This window comes from Gossypium arboreum, chromosome 10 (assembly GCF_025698485.1).
Source record: "Gossypium arboreum isolate Shixiya-1 chromosome 10, ASM2569848v2, whole genome shotgun sequence".
Lineage (NCBI taxonomy): Eukaryota > Viridiplantae > Streptophyta > Magnoliopsida > Malvales > Malvaceae > Gossypium > Gossypium arboreum.
In genome coordinates, this window is record NC_069079.1 from 93,996,655 (window position 1) to 94,009,272 (window position 12,618).

General features: G+C 41.3%; 1 non-coding gene across 1 annotated transcript; it reads left to right on the forward strand.

The window, feature by feature from the left end:
- Positions 1 to 12,183: 12,183 nt before the first annotated feature.
- On the forward strand, positions 12,184 to 12,289 carry LOC128282673 (small nucleolar RNA R71). Its single transcript, XR_008273027.1, has one exon. It is a non-coding gene; the product is annotated as a small nucleolar RNA R71 (small nucleolar RNA).
- The last annotated feature ends 329 nt before the right edge of the window (positions 12,290 to 12,618 follow it).

Genomic DNA, 12,618 nt, shown 5'->3' on the forward strand with positions numbered 1-12,618 from the left:
TCAAGTCATCCACACTATCAAGCCCCCATTTTGGTATAAATTCTTGGTTGAACTTGAAATGGCATGTATAGGACTACCCTTGTTTGTTAAATATGTGGTGATGTAAGTATGTACGGCCATGCGAAAATGGCTCGAAAAGGAACATGAACTTACAATAATTGTGGTTTGTATGTATATATTTGGTGTCATGATGTGGCTATGGCTTGGAAATGGGAATGTTGGTCATATGATCAGCCATTGGCATGGTTAAAATGATCATATATGAACCTATGTATGGCAAAGACTAGTTGGTTCATGGAGACTACCAAATAGGTAAGACCTACCTTAAAACAGATGCTGCCAGCTGCAGTGACGTGAATGTGAAAAATCACCAAAATTCGTAGAAATGGAATTAAATAGTGAATAAGCTATGTAAATGAACCTTGATGAGTCTATTTTCATATGGAAGAAACGAAATGGTCATAGGAGTTACATGTTAAGAGATATTAATGCTATTGTGAGACAGGGCCAGAACGGTTTCTGGGTTCCCTGTCGCAACTTTAAAATTTGCTATAAATTATCCAGAAAGAATTAGGCGACATACCTTATATGTACAGATTCCATTTTGAGTCTAGTTTCATTAGAAACAAACGACACCAGCATTAAAGCCCTGTACAGAGATATATTCAAGTTATACCGCACGAAGGTCAGAGCAGTCGATCCCTGTAACATGGGTGACTTTAACTAATAAACTGTACCAATTGGCCCATCCAAAAATTCTAGAAATAAATCCATGGATGGATATATGAGTCTAAATTCAGGGAAAATTTACGAAACCAGTTTCCGAGTTTTGAAACTCGAGATATGATTTTTAAGGCGACGGTGATGCAGTCTTCCAGCCTGACTGGAAATGTCAAATTGGTGGGTAAACCATGTGAACTTGGCTTGTTAACCCCTCGTGTCCGACACCGGCAATGGTCTCGGGTTCGGGGTGTTACACCTTTCAAGTTCAGGGGGCAAAATCAAACGATACGCGACTGGACCGACTCGTTCAGATATTTCATATGGCCCGATGAACCTCGGGCTCAATTTTCCCTTACGGCCAAATCTAAGCACCTTCTTCCAAGGTGAAACTTTGAGAAAGACCTTGTCTCCAACCTGATATTCAATATCTTTTCTTTTCAAATCCGCATACGACTTTTGGCGATCCGAAGCAGCTTTCAAACTTTCACGAATTACTCGAACTCTTTGCTCGGCATCCTTAACCAAATCAACCCCGAAGAATTTACCTTCACTAAGTTCTCAGTCCAGAATAATGGGGTACGGCATTTACGATCGTATAAAGCCTCGTAAGGCGCCATCTTAATACTTGATTGAAAGCTATTGTTGTAGCGAATTCAATCAAAGGCGATACCGTTCCATGAACCACTAAACTCAAGGATACAACATCTCAACATATCCTCGAGTATTTGAATTATCCGTTCGGATTGACCATCGGTTTGGGGTGAAAGGCGGTCTTTGAAATACATCTTGGTACCCAAAGCTTCTTGCAACTTTTTCCAAAATCGCAAGGTAAATCTCAGATCTCTATCCGACACGATAGAAATAGGCACCCCGTGTAATCTCACAATCTGAGAAACGTACAATTCCGCTAATTTGTCCATTGAAAAATCCGTACGTACGGGGACAAAGTGGGCCGACTTAGTCAATCGATCTACCACGACCCAAACCGCATCCTTCTTACTTGCTGACAATGGCAGTCCGGATACAAAGTCCATTGTGACTCGATCCCATTTCCACTCGGGTATCGTGATTGGCTGAAGTAATCCTGAAGGCACCTGATGTTCCGCTTTCACTTGTTGACATATTAGACATCTCGAAACAAAGTCGGAGATGTCTCGCTTCATACCATGCCACCAAAACCGACGTTTCAATTCATTGTACATCTTCGTACTCCCCGGGTGGATTGCCATTCGGCTACAATGGGCTTCATTCAGAATTATCGAAATGAGTTCTGAATTCTTTGGGACACACAGACGGCTTTTGAACCTCAAACAATCGTCATCGTCGATTTGAAACTCCGAGTCCTTGTTCGAAACACATGCAGCCCGTTTTGCAACCAACTCGTCGTCGACTTTCTGAGCTTCTCGAATTTGGTGTGTCAATAATGGTTTGGCTTTCAATTCAGCCACTAACATACTGTCGGATCGGACAGACAAGTGCACATTCATCGCTCGTAAAGTGAATAACGATTTACGACTCAAGGCATCCGCAACCACATTCGCCTTTCCCGGGTGATAGTCAATGATCAGCTCATAATCCTATAACAGCTCGAGCCAACGTCTTTGTCGCAGATTTAAGTCTCTTTGGGTCATCAAATATTTGAGACTTTTGTGATCCGAGTATACATGGCACCTTTCACCAAATAAGTAATGTCGCCAAATCTTTAAGGCGAATACGATGGCGGCCAATTCGAGATCATGAGTCGGATAATTTTTCTCATGTGGCTTTAATTGCCTCGATGCATAGGCCACAACTCGACCTTCTTGCATTAATACGCAACCTAACCCAAGTAGAGATGCGTCACTATAAATGACAAACTCTTTGCCCGATTCGGGTTGCACTAGAATTGGGGCTTCAGTCAAATAAGCTTTCAGTTGATCGAAACTTTTTTGACATTTCTCCGTCCATTCGAACTTAACATCCTTTTGGAGTAGCTTCGTCATTGGCGTGGCTATCGTCGAGAAACCTTTACAAATCGTCGGTAATAACCGCAAGCCCCAAAAAGCTCCTAACTTCGGTAACATTCCTTGGTGGTTTCCAATCGACTATGGCTGAATTTTGTTCGGGTCCACCCGACACCGACGGACACCACGTGCCCCAAAAGCTAACCTCTTTCAACCAAAATTCACATTTTGAACTTTGCGTATAATCGCTTATCTCGTAAGATTTGCAACACTAGCCTCGGTGTTCAGCATGCTCGGTTTCATCTCGAATAGACCAAAATGTCATCGATAAATACAACTACGAACCGATCCAAGTATGGCCTGAAAATTCTATTCATTAAATCCATAAACACCGCAGGGCATTAGTGAGCCCAAACGGCATCACCAAGAATTCAGAGTGACCGTACCTCGTTCTAAAAGCGGTTTTGGGTATGTCCGATTCTCGGACCCTCAACTGATAGTACCCGACCTCAAATCTATCTTTGAAAACACCGAGGCTCCTTTAATTGATCAAACAAATCGTCAATTTGTGGCAATGGATATTTATTCTTTATCGTCACTTTATTGAGTTGACGATAGTCGATGCACAACCTCATGGTTCCGTCCTTCTTCTTCACAAACAATACAAAGCGCCCCATGGAGAAAAACTCGGTCGAGCGAAACCTCTATCCGTCAATTCTTGCAATTGAACCTTCAATTCCTTTAATTCCATTAATGCCATACGACACGGGGCTATCGAAATCGGCGTAGTACCGGTACAACCGATGCGAATTCCACTTCTCGAACCGGTGGCAATCCGGTAACTCCTCGGGAAAAACATCCGAATACTCACAAACCACTGGTACCAATTCGAGTTTCCTTTCCGTCTCTTTACTTCCAAACACATACGCAAGGTATGTTTCACACCCCTTTTCACATACCTCCGGCGGTCATAGAAGATATTATCATTGGCGCTCCTTTTAAATCAAGAGACTCGACTCGGACTACCTCATTATTTGCACTCCTCAAATCAATGGTTTTCCTTTTGCGTCCACCATTGCATCATGTACGGTCACCAATCCATACCAAGAATAACATCGAATTCATTAAATGGTAGAAGCATCGATCGGTAGAAAACAGATTCTCGAATTGTTAGGGGCATCTCTTGCACACTTTATCAACGAGCACGTATTGACCTAAAGGGTTTGACACTCGAATTACGAACTCAGAGACTCAACGGTAGAGTCTTCTTGGATGCTAAGGTTTCACATACATATGAGTGAGTAGAGCCGGGTCAATCAATGCAATCACAATAGTATCAAAGAGAGTAAAAGTACCGGTGATAACGTCGGGGAGGATGCCTCCTCTCGTGCGCGGATGGCATATGCTCTAGCAGAGTACGGGTCTCGGATCGGACAGCCAGTATTAGAGGCTCCTCTCGATTACCACCCCTACCTCCAGAGATTCTCGGGGCCTACCTCCACCGTCGTTCCACTAGGTCTTGCACCTTGCGTCTTATTCCTCTCATCTAGCTCGTGCAATCTCTAATGAAGTGGTCCTTGAACCGCATCCATAACAGGCCCTATTAACAGACTTACCCCAACATTCACCTAGGTGTCGTATTCCACATTGGGGGCATTCGGGTCTCTCTTGACGATTATTGCCCACACTAGCTACTGAAGTAGCTCGGGAGTCCGTCAATGGTCGGGCTCTAATGGAAATTCCCGCAATCGTCCTCGACTTACTGGTGTCCTCCCTGAACCTCTTTACAGCCGAGAACGGAGCTTTACTCGTCGATCTTTTACGGTAATCTCTTGCTTCAAATTCAGCCTTCTTCTTCTCCTTCCCAAGTTCTTCCGCCTTGCAGGCTCGTTCGACTAGTGTCACGAACTCCTTTATCTCCAAAATTCCCACTAGTAACTTTAACTCTTCATTCAATCCTTCTTCAAATCTTTTGCACATCGCAACCTCATCAGCCACACACTCCCGAGCATACCGACTAAGTCTTACGAACTCATGTTCATATTCAGATATCTGATCATCCGGCCTTGCTTGAGTTCCAAGAATTCCTTACGCTTCGATCGATGAACTGTTGACTAATGTATTTCTTTCGAAATTGGATTGGAAGAAATCCCAAGTAACTCGTTCATTTGGGACTATGGAAATTAAAGTCCTCCACCAATAGTAAGTGAGTCTCATAACAAGGATATAGCACACTTAAGACATTCGTCGGTGTGCATGACAGATTCATCTAACACTCTAATGGTGTTATCGAGCCAGAACTCGGCCTTTTCGGCATCATCAGTAACCTATGGCCTTGAACTCCTCGGCCCCACGCTTCCTAATCAAGTCCACAGGTGGTTTACTCAGCCTCACAGGATCAGTAACTGGAGGCATTGCGGGCTCTTGGGGTGGAGTATTTAAATTCGGGAATGGTTGGACAGCCGGGTTGGTTCGGGCATATTGCGCGACCCACTCATTCATCATGGTGAAGAAGGCTTGTTTCGCCCCTTCATTTTGATTATTCGCGGATGACTGAGGCTCAACGGGCGGTGTCCCTTGCGCAGGAGCAGCCGCTACACTTTCAACGTCATCCGCCAAGGGTCTCTCTACCCCGGGTTCCATTGCTAATCAAAACAAAAATCCCAACCGTCAGAAGTCATCACATTATTAAGCGCTAACAATTTGGCATGTATAGCTAGACTCACACGCGCTATGGTAGTCCTAGAACCGACTAAACCATAGCTCTAATACCAATAAAATTGTAACACCCCTAACTCGTGGTCGACGCCGGTGTCGGACACGAGGGGTTAACGAGACAAATCCTCTTAAAGTACCGACCAATTTGGCATTTCTGGACAGGCTGGAAAACTGCGTCACCGTCGCCTTAAAAATCATATCTCGAGTTCCAAAACTCGGAAACTGGTTTCGTAAATTTTCCTGAATTTAGACTCATATACCCATCCATGGATTTATTTTTATAATTTTGGTTGGGCCAATTGGTACAGTTTATTAGTTAAAGTCACCCATGTTACAGGGATCGACTGCTCTGACCTCTGCGCGTTACAACTTGAATATCTTTCTGTACAGGGCTTTAATACTGGTGCCGTTTGTTTCTAATGAAACTAGACTCAAAATGGAATCTGTACATATAAGGCATGACTCCTAATTCTTTCTGGATAATTTATGGTAAATTTTCAAAGTCGCGACAGGGGACCCAGAAATCGTTCTGGCCCTGTCTCACGAGAACTTTAATATTTCCCAGTATACTGCTCATATGGTCGTTTCGTTTCGTCCATATAAAATAGATTCATCAAGGTTCAGTTACATAATTTACTCACTATTTAATTCTACTTCTACTATTTTTAGTGATTTTTCAATCTCATCTCACTGCTGCTGTCCGCAACAGTTACTGCAGTAGACTATGCCAATTTCATGAATTTTTCCTTGGCCTTAATCATCCATCATACATGACACAAATTATGGCCACCTTAACAAAATTTGAGTTTCTAAGACTCGTGGCTATAGGTTCTAGCATCCCACTCGACGACCACATAGGCCATTTTCACATGGCTTAAAGTTTACAACCCACAATTCGACAAAATATAATAGCCTATACATGCCAAATGTTCTTCAACAACAAAAAACAATACCACAAGATTTCAGCGGTGTGATGACTTCAACGACGGTTCCGAGCACGCAACAATACGAGTCCAAGAGACCTAAAATGGGTGACAAGAAAACACCGAGTGAGTTTACAACTCAGTAAGTCATAAGCATTCGTCAATCCACGATAAAGTTACTACTACATGTACAACAAATGAGGCTAGGTACTCGTCCATATCGAATCTATACCATAATACCTCGGACCTTTCGGTCCAATCTCGCACCAATTCATACATCCACATTTCATATTCTACACAACAAGATAATCAAGCATTTTTTACACATTAACTCAATTTCCAGCACAACCATACAATTTCAATCATCACATAGATTTAAGGCTTACCAAATTCAACCCCGAGCATGAACATATTTTCTATTCGTCAAGAGCTCGAGGTACTTACCCGATCCGCTGTCCGGGATTAGCTCGATAATGTCGCACACTCAGTGCCAATTATAATTCAAGAACATATAGTGAATCCGCACACTTAGTGCTATATGTATTCAACTCGCACACTTAGTGCTATATAATCAAACTCGCACACTTAGTGCTGTACAATTTTAAACCCGCACACTTAGTGCCAATCTTGTCACCGTGTCCATTTATACCCGCACACTTAGTGCCGAGACCAATACCTTATGTATTTTGCTGCCTTTATACATTCAACAATGGCATCATTCCATACACATACATTTCCATTTACACACCAACTCATTTAAACACATTTGCATATATATATATTGATCATTTAAATCAACACCAAATATACGCTTAATGACTTACCTTGTGTTGGGTAAAACAGTCCAAGTCGGCTACTCGATGACCTTCGTCTTTCCCTTGCTTGATTCTCCTTCTTTAACTCCTTGAGCTTAATCAATAAATCAACTAGTTTAACCCTCTTGCTAAACATTCATAATTCAATTACACATGCATATGTATGTTTGTATATTCGCAACCATCCTCACTTATTACCCATTTGGTCAACAATCTAAGCCAAGATAAGGCTTCAATATGGTTGCCTCTAACCGAATACATGCACACCAATCTACTTCCTTTGGCGAATATGCATGTCTATGTGGAGGCTAATTTTACACTTAATACTACACAAAAAAACAGCATACATTTTCCTAATTAACGCATTACATATTGTAGTTCTATACACATCTCTCATTTATTTCATAACCGAAACAACATCACAAGCAAATAGACACCTTAAAATAGTATACATGTCATACCAATTCATCATGTGCAAACATATATTCATGTAGGTGCAATGGCCGAATTCTCAAGTGGCTTATATCCAAATATACACACATATCCAAAGCTTAAATCTTACTTACCATGCAACATGCATGAATCATACTTATGGATACAACATGGCCGAATACCACAACACCATACCGTTTCAATTTGGTCATGGTTAAACAAAGAACTTAGTATCTCATTCAAAAATGCTAAAAGAAAATCTAAGAATCCTCAATCTACCATCACATGAATCATTATCAAGCTTGATATTTAGCATGCAATGGCATTAACACCATATTCACTTTGGCCGAATTTCATTCCCATGACATAACAAAGATTTGAACCATGGGCTAACAAGAACATCAAGCTAGCAACTAAAATATACATGAATCTCATGGCAAAACATCAAACTTACCTTAATCTAGGTACAAGTATGGCCAAACCTCCTCCTAAACCTCTTCCAAACCAACATGAAACAAGAATTCCTTCCTTCCTCCTTAGAATTTTCAGCCCAAAGGAAATGAAAATGATGAACAAAAATTCTTCTTTCTTTCTCCACACTCACGGCAACAAGGGCATCCAAGCTCATCTTTCTTTTTTTTTTCATTTTTTATGCTTATTTTATTATAATACTTCCTACATAACTCACTAGCCAAACATGTTGGAAACATGTTTTCCTTGCCCATCATGCCCACCTTGGCCGGCCACTATAGTCAAATTTGGGGGAATTTGACATGCAAGGACAACATTTCCTAGTGTGCATCAATAGACCACTTCCACATTTGCCTATCTCAATTCTAAATTTTCTCACACAAGTCCTTTCTAGTGAAATTCACCTTTATAACACTAAATCAATCATCATAAAATGTCATACATGAGCACACACATATTATAGGCATCAAAATAAATTTTTAATTATTTTTATGCCTCGGTTTTGTGGTCCTGAAACCACATTCCGACTAGGGTCAATTTTGGGCTGTTACAAGACATGTACGTCACGACTAAGAGCATGTAGTTTATTCTCCTCTCGAAACTCCTCCATATATAGGCCTAGAGCAGCACCAAACTATGGGACGCTTAGCTGGCAGATTAATCAGCCTAGGGGAAACTGGACCTTGCCGAGATCATCATACCTTGTCATTACAGTCTGGAGATGGAACGTTGAGCATAGTTCTATTGTGAGCTTGAGGTATGTCTGCTCGATAATCCCAAAGAACAACTCCCAAGGGTCAGTTGTTAGGAGAGCCCGAATTGCGTCAGCCATCTAGACTTGTTCTACGGCAGCCCAGTCGATGCAGCAGCCCGCAATTAAGGGTTGGGCCCGAAGTATTTGGAACAGTTCTTCCTGGGGCCCTTGGGAAACTGTAGAAGAGGGTGATAGATTTCCGCGGTTGGGCCTGTGAAAATGGATGCTCCCTTCCTCTTCTTCGAAACAGGTATGACAGTTTTCTTTCCTTTTAACGATGACATGGTACCTACGAGTAGGATCATCGAGTCATCTCGATGAGTGGTCGAAGTGAAAGGAATACAATATCCAATTAAAAAGCATACTTTCAGCCACAACCAAACATAACTAATATAATAATTTTGTGACTTTGTCATTGTATGTAGTAATGGAATGTGTAAAAGAATGAAGCTTTGCTAGCAACATGAAATGTATAAGACATAATTGAACAATGCAAATTGCATGAGAGATATTGGCATGGGAATATCATGAGAATGAGCATGGTAAAATCATGGGTATGAAGTTTCCTAATCACTTTTTTTAACATGCAATGTATAATAACTAACTAAAAATGCAAACTAAATGATAGAGTAATGAACAAAAATGGAATATAGTTCAAAAGAAATGGAAATTATTGTAATAACAAGCATTAGTGATAAGTAGAATAGAAGTGAAGAGAGTAAACAAACGCTAAGGGAGAGAGATTGGGCGTCAAAAACGTAGTTGAAGGTGGCGCACGGGCGTGGCAGGGGGCCGTGTGGAGTTGTAGCGGCTAGGGTTAGGGTTTTTGAATGGGGAAAAAGTGCATAGTGTAGGGTATTTATAGATTTTGGGGCACAAGGCCATGGCACACGCCCGTGTCCCCCATTTCAGGCCGTGTGATTCGCGAATTTCAAATTTGGGCACGACTGACATTTAGTACAAACCAGTGTTCCTCGGGCGTGTGGGTTCACACGGTCGTGCTTAATGGCTGTGTCTAGGTTCGTTCGCTTCTCCCACACCTGTGTGTTCAAGCTCCACGCCTGTGTTATGTTAACAGGTTCGACCACGAGTGTTAGACACGGGTATGTCGCACACCTGTGCTAGTTTCTCAGTTTCAACCACGGGTCTTCCACACGGGTGTGTTGCACACCTGTGTTGTTTTGGCAGGCTTGACCATGGCCATGTCGCACGACTGTGGCATTTTATCATAGCCCGTGTTGGGGAAATTTTTGCCTTATTTTCACACGGCCTTGAGTACGCCCGTGTGCTTGGCCGTGTCTCTGTGGAAACACCTGTATTCAAGATCTCTATTAGTAGGTTAGGAGTTAAATACCAAAATTTAAAGAAATTAATAATGTTAGTGCTCAGGTTGCCTCCTGAGAAGCGCTTATTTATAGTCTAAGCTCGACTTACCTCTTCAGTGAATGGTCATGGCAATTTGAGGAGTTTATACTCCTCATTCCTACTATTAATCTCATCAAAATAAGGTTTTAATCGGGTGTTGTTTACCTTAAAAGTGCCGAACTTGGGATGACTCACCTCCACCGTACCGAATGGAAAAATACTGAGTATCGTAAAAGGGATTTCGTCATTCAATGTGGTAGTGACAATATGGGGATCAGTGGTATCTAGTAAGACTTTATCACCAACCTTTAGTTGATTTGAAGAGGTATCGGGCTCGTTTTGGCTTAGTTTTAGTTTATCGTGTGTTCTCAATTTATGTGCTCACCATTCATTTAGCTCCTCTATATGTAGCCTTCGTTCTTCATGAATGTGTCCTCTATCATTTCTGGAACATGGCTCGTGAACTTCTTTGAAGCTCAATTTCTACAAAGTCATATTGTCAGTTTTAGTAGATTGGTGTGGACTATTACCTTCAATGTTCGATGTGATGCCAAAATTACAAGCTTGAGGGGTGATCGTTTCGTCTCCCACACAAAGTGTAAGGTCACTTGTGCCAACATCAATAATTGTTTTAGCAGTTGCTAAAAAGGGCCTCCCTAAAATCAAAGGGGTGTTATTATCCTCCTCTATATCTAGAACAACGAAATCAACGGGAAATATGAACTTATCTACTTTCACTAGTACATCTTCAATAATACCCCTAGGAAATCTTATAGTTTTATCTGCCAATTGAATGCTCATCCTAGTTTGTTTAGGCTTCCCAAGACCTAGTTGCTTAAACATTTTGTAAGGCGTGACGTTAATACTAGCTCCTAAATCAGCTCATACGTGACTTATATCTAAACTGCCAGTTAAGCAAGGAATTGTAAAACTCTCTAGATCTTTCAATTTGTGGGTAGCTTATTCTGTAGAATAGCTGAGCAGACTGTGTTTAGCTCCACATGCGACGCTTCGTCCAACTTCTGCTTATTTACTAAAAGCTCTTTTAAAAATTTCATTGCATTTGGCATCTGGGACAAAGCTTCAATAAATGGTAAGTTAATTTATTCAAAAGTTTGAGGAATTTACCGAATTGTTCATCTGAGCGGTCTTTCCTTGTCGCGTTAGGGTATGGGACACGAGGTCTATATTCTTCATTCACCATTTTGTTATGACTTACCTCACTTTTACCTTTGCTCACCACATTTTCTTGCATCAATTCTGGCTCAGGCGCAATGAGTCCTTCCTTATCTTGAGTAGTAATTGCGTTGAGGTGTACCCTTGGATTAGGTTCAGTATTACTTGGTAAGCTACCTTGTGGTCGTTCGAAGATTAGTTTGGATTACTGGCCTATTTGAGTTTTGAGCCTTTAGATCGATGTTTGTTGATTCTTAAGTGTTGTCTTTGTATTTTAGAAATGGGTTTCCGATACCGAGATGAATTTAGAGCGCATCTCTTCAAGGTTTGGTTTCTTCTCTTTTTGATAAGGTGGTTGTTGAAAACCCTGAGAATTTTGTGGCTTTTGATTCCCTTGACCACCCCAAGAGAAGTTTGGGTGGTTTCTCCCACCTGCATTATAGGTATTACTGCATGGGTTATTTTGAGATCGAAAGTTATTGTTACCCATATAGTTGACTTGTTCCTCTTCGGTTGTAGGATTGAAGGATTGATATTCTGTATGCACACCTCCTCCACTTGAGTCACACCTCATTAATGGATGTACCTGTGTAGAACCAAGTAAACCATCAATCTTTTTATTGAGAAGTTCTACCTGATTTGACAGCATAGTAACTGAGTCGACGTTATAAATGCCGACTGTTTTTGTTGGCTTAGTCCTCATGACTTGCCACTGATAATTATTTAATGACATTTCTTCAATGAATTCATAAGCCTCTTTAGGTATTTTGTTGTTGATGGTTCCTCTAGCAGCTGCGTCAATCATCTGTCTTGTTGAGGGATTCACACCATTGTAAAATGTTTGAACTTGCAGCCATAGAGGTAACCCGTGGTGAGGGCACCTTCGCAATAGATCCTTGTATCTCTCCCATGCATTGTAAAGTGTTTCTAAGGCCATCTGTATAAAAGAAGAGATATCATTACGTAACTTAGCTGTTTTAGCCGGCGGAAAATATTTTTGTAGAAATTTTTCGATCATTTGTTCCCAAGTAGTGATGGACTCTCGTGGTAACGGGTTCAACCACTGTTTAGCTTTGTTTCTTAGTGAAAAAGGGAATAACCGAAGGCGAATGGCATCATCAGAAATTCCATTAATTTTGAAAGTGTCGCAAAAGTCCAAAAAATTTGCCAAGTGAGTGTTGGGATCCTCATCCTGCAAACCATCAAACTGAACAAACTGCTATATCATCTGAATTGTGTTAGGTTTCAGTTCAAAATTATTTCCAGCAATAGGAGGTCTAACTATACTTAACTCAGTT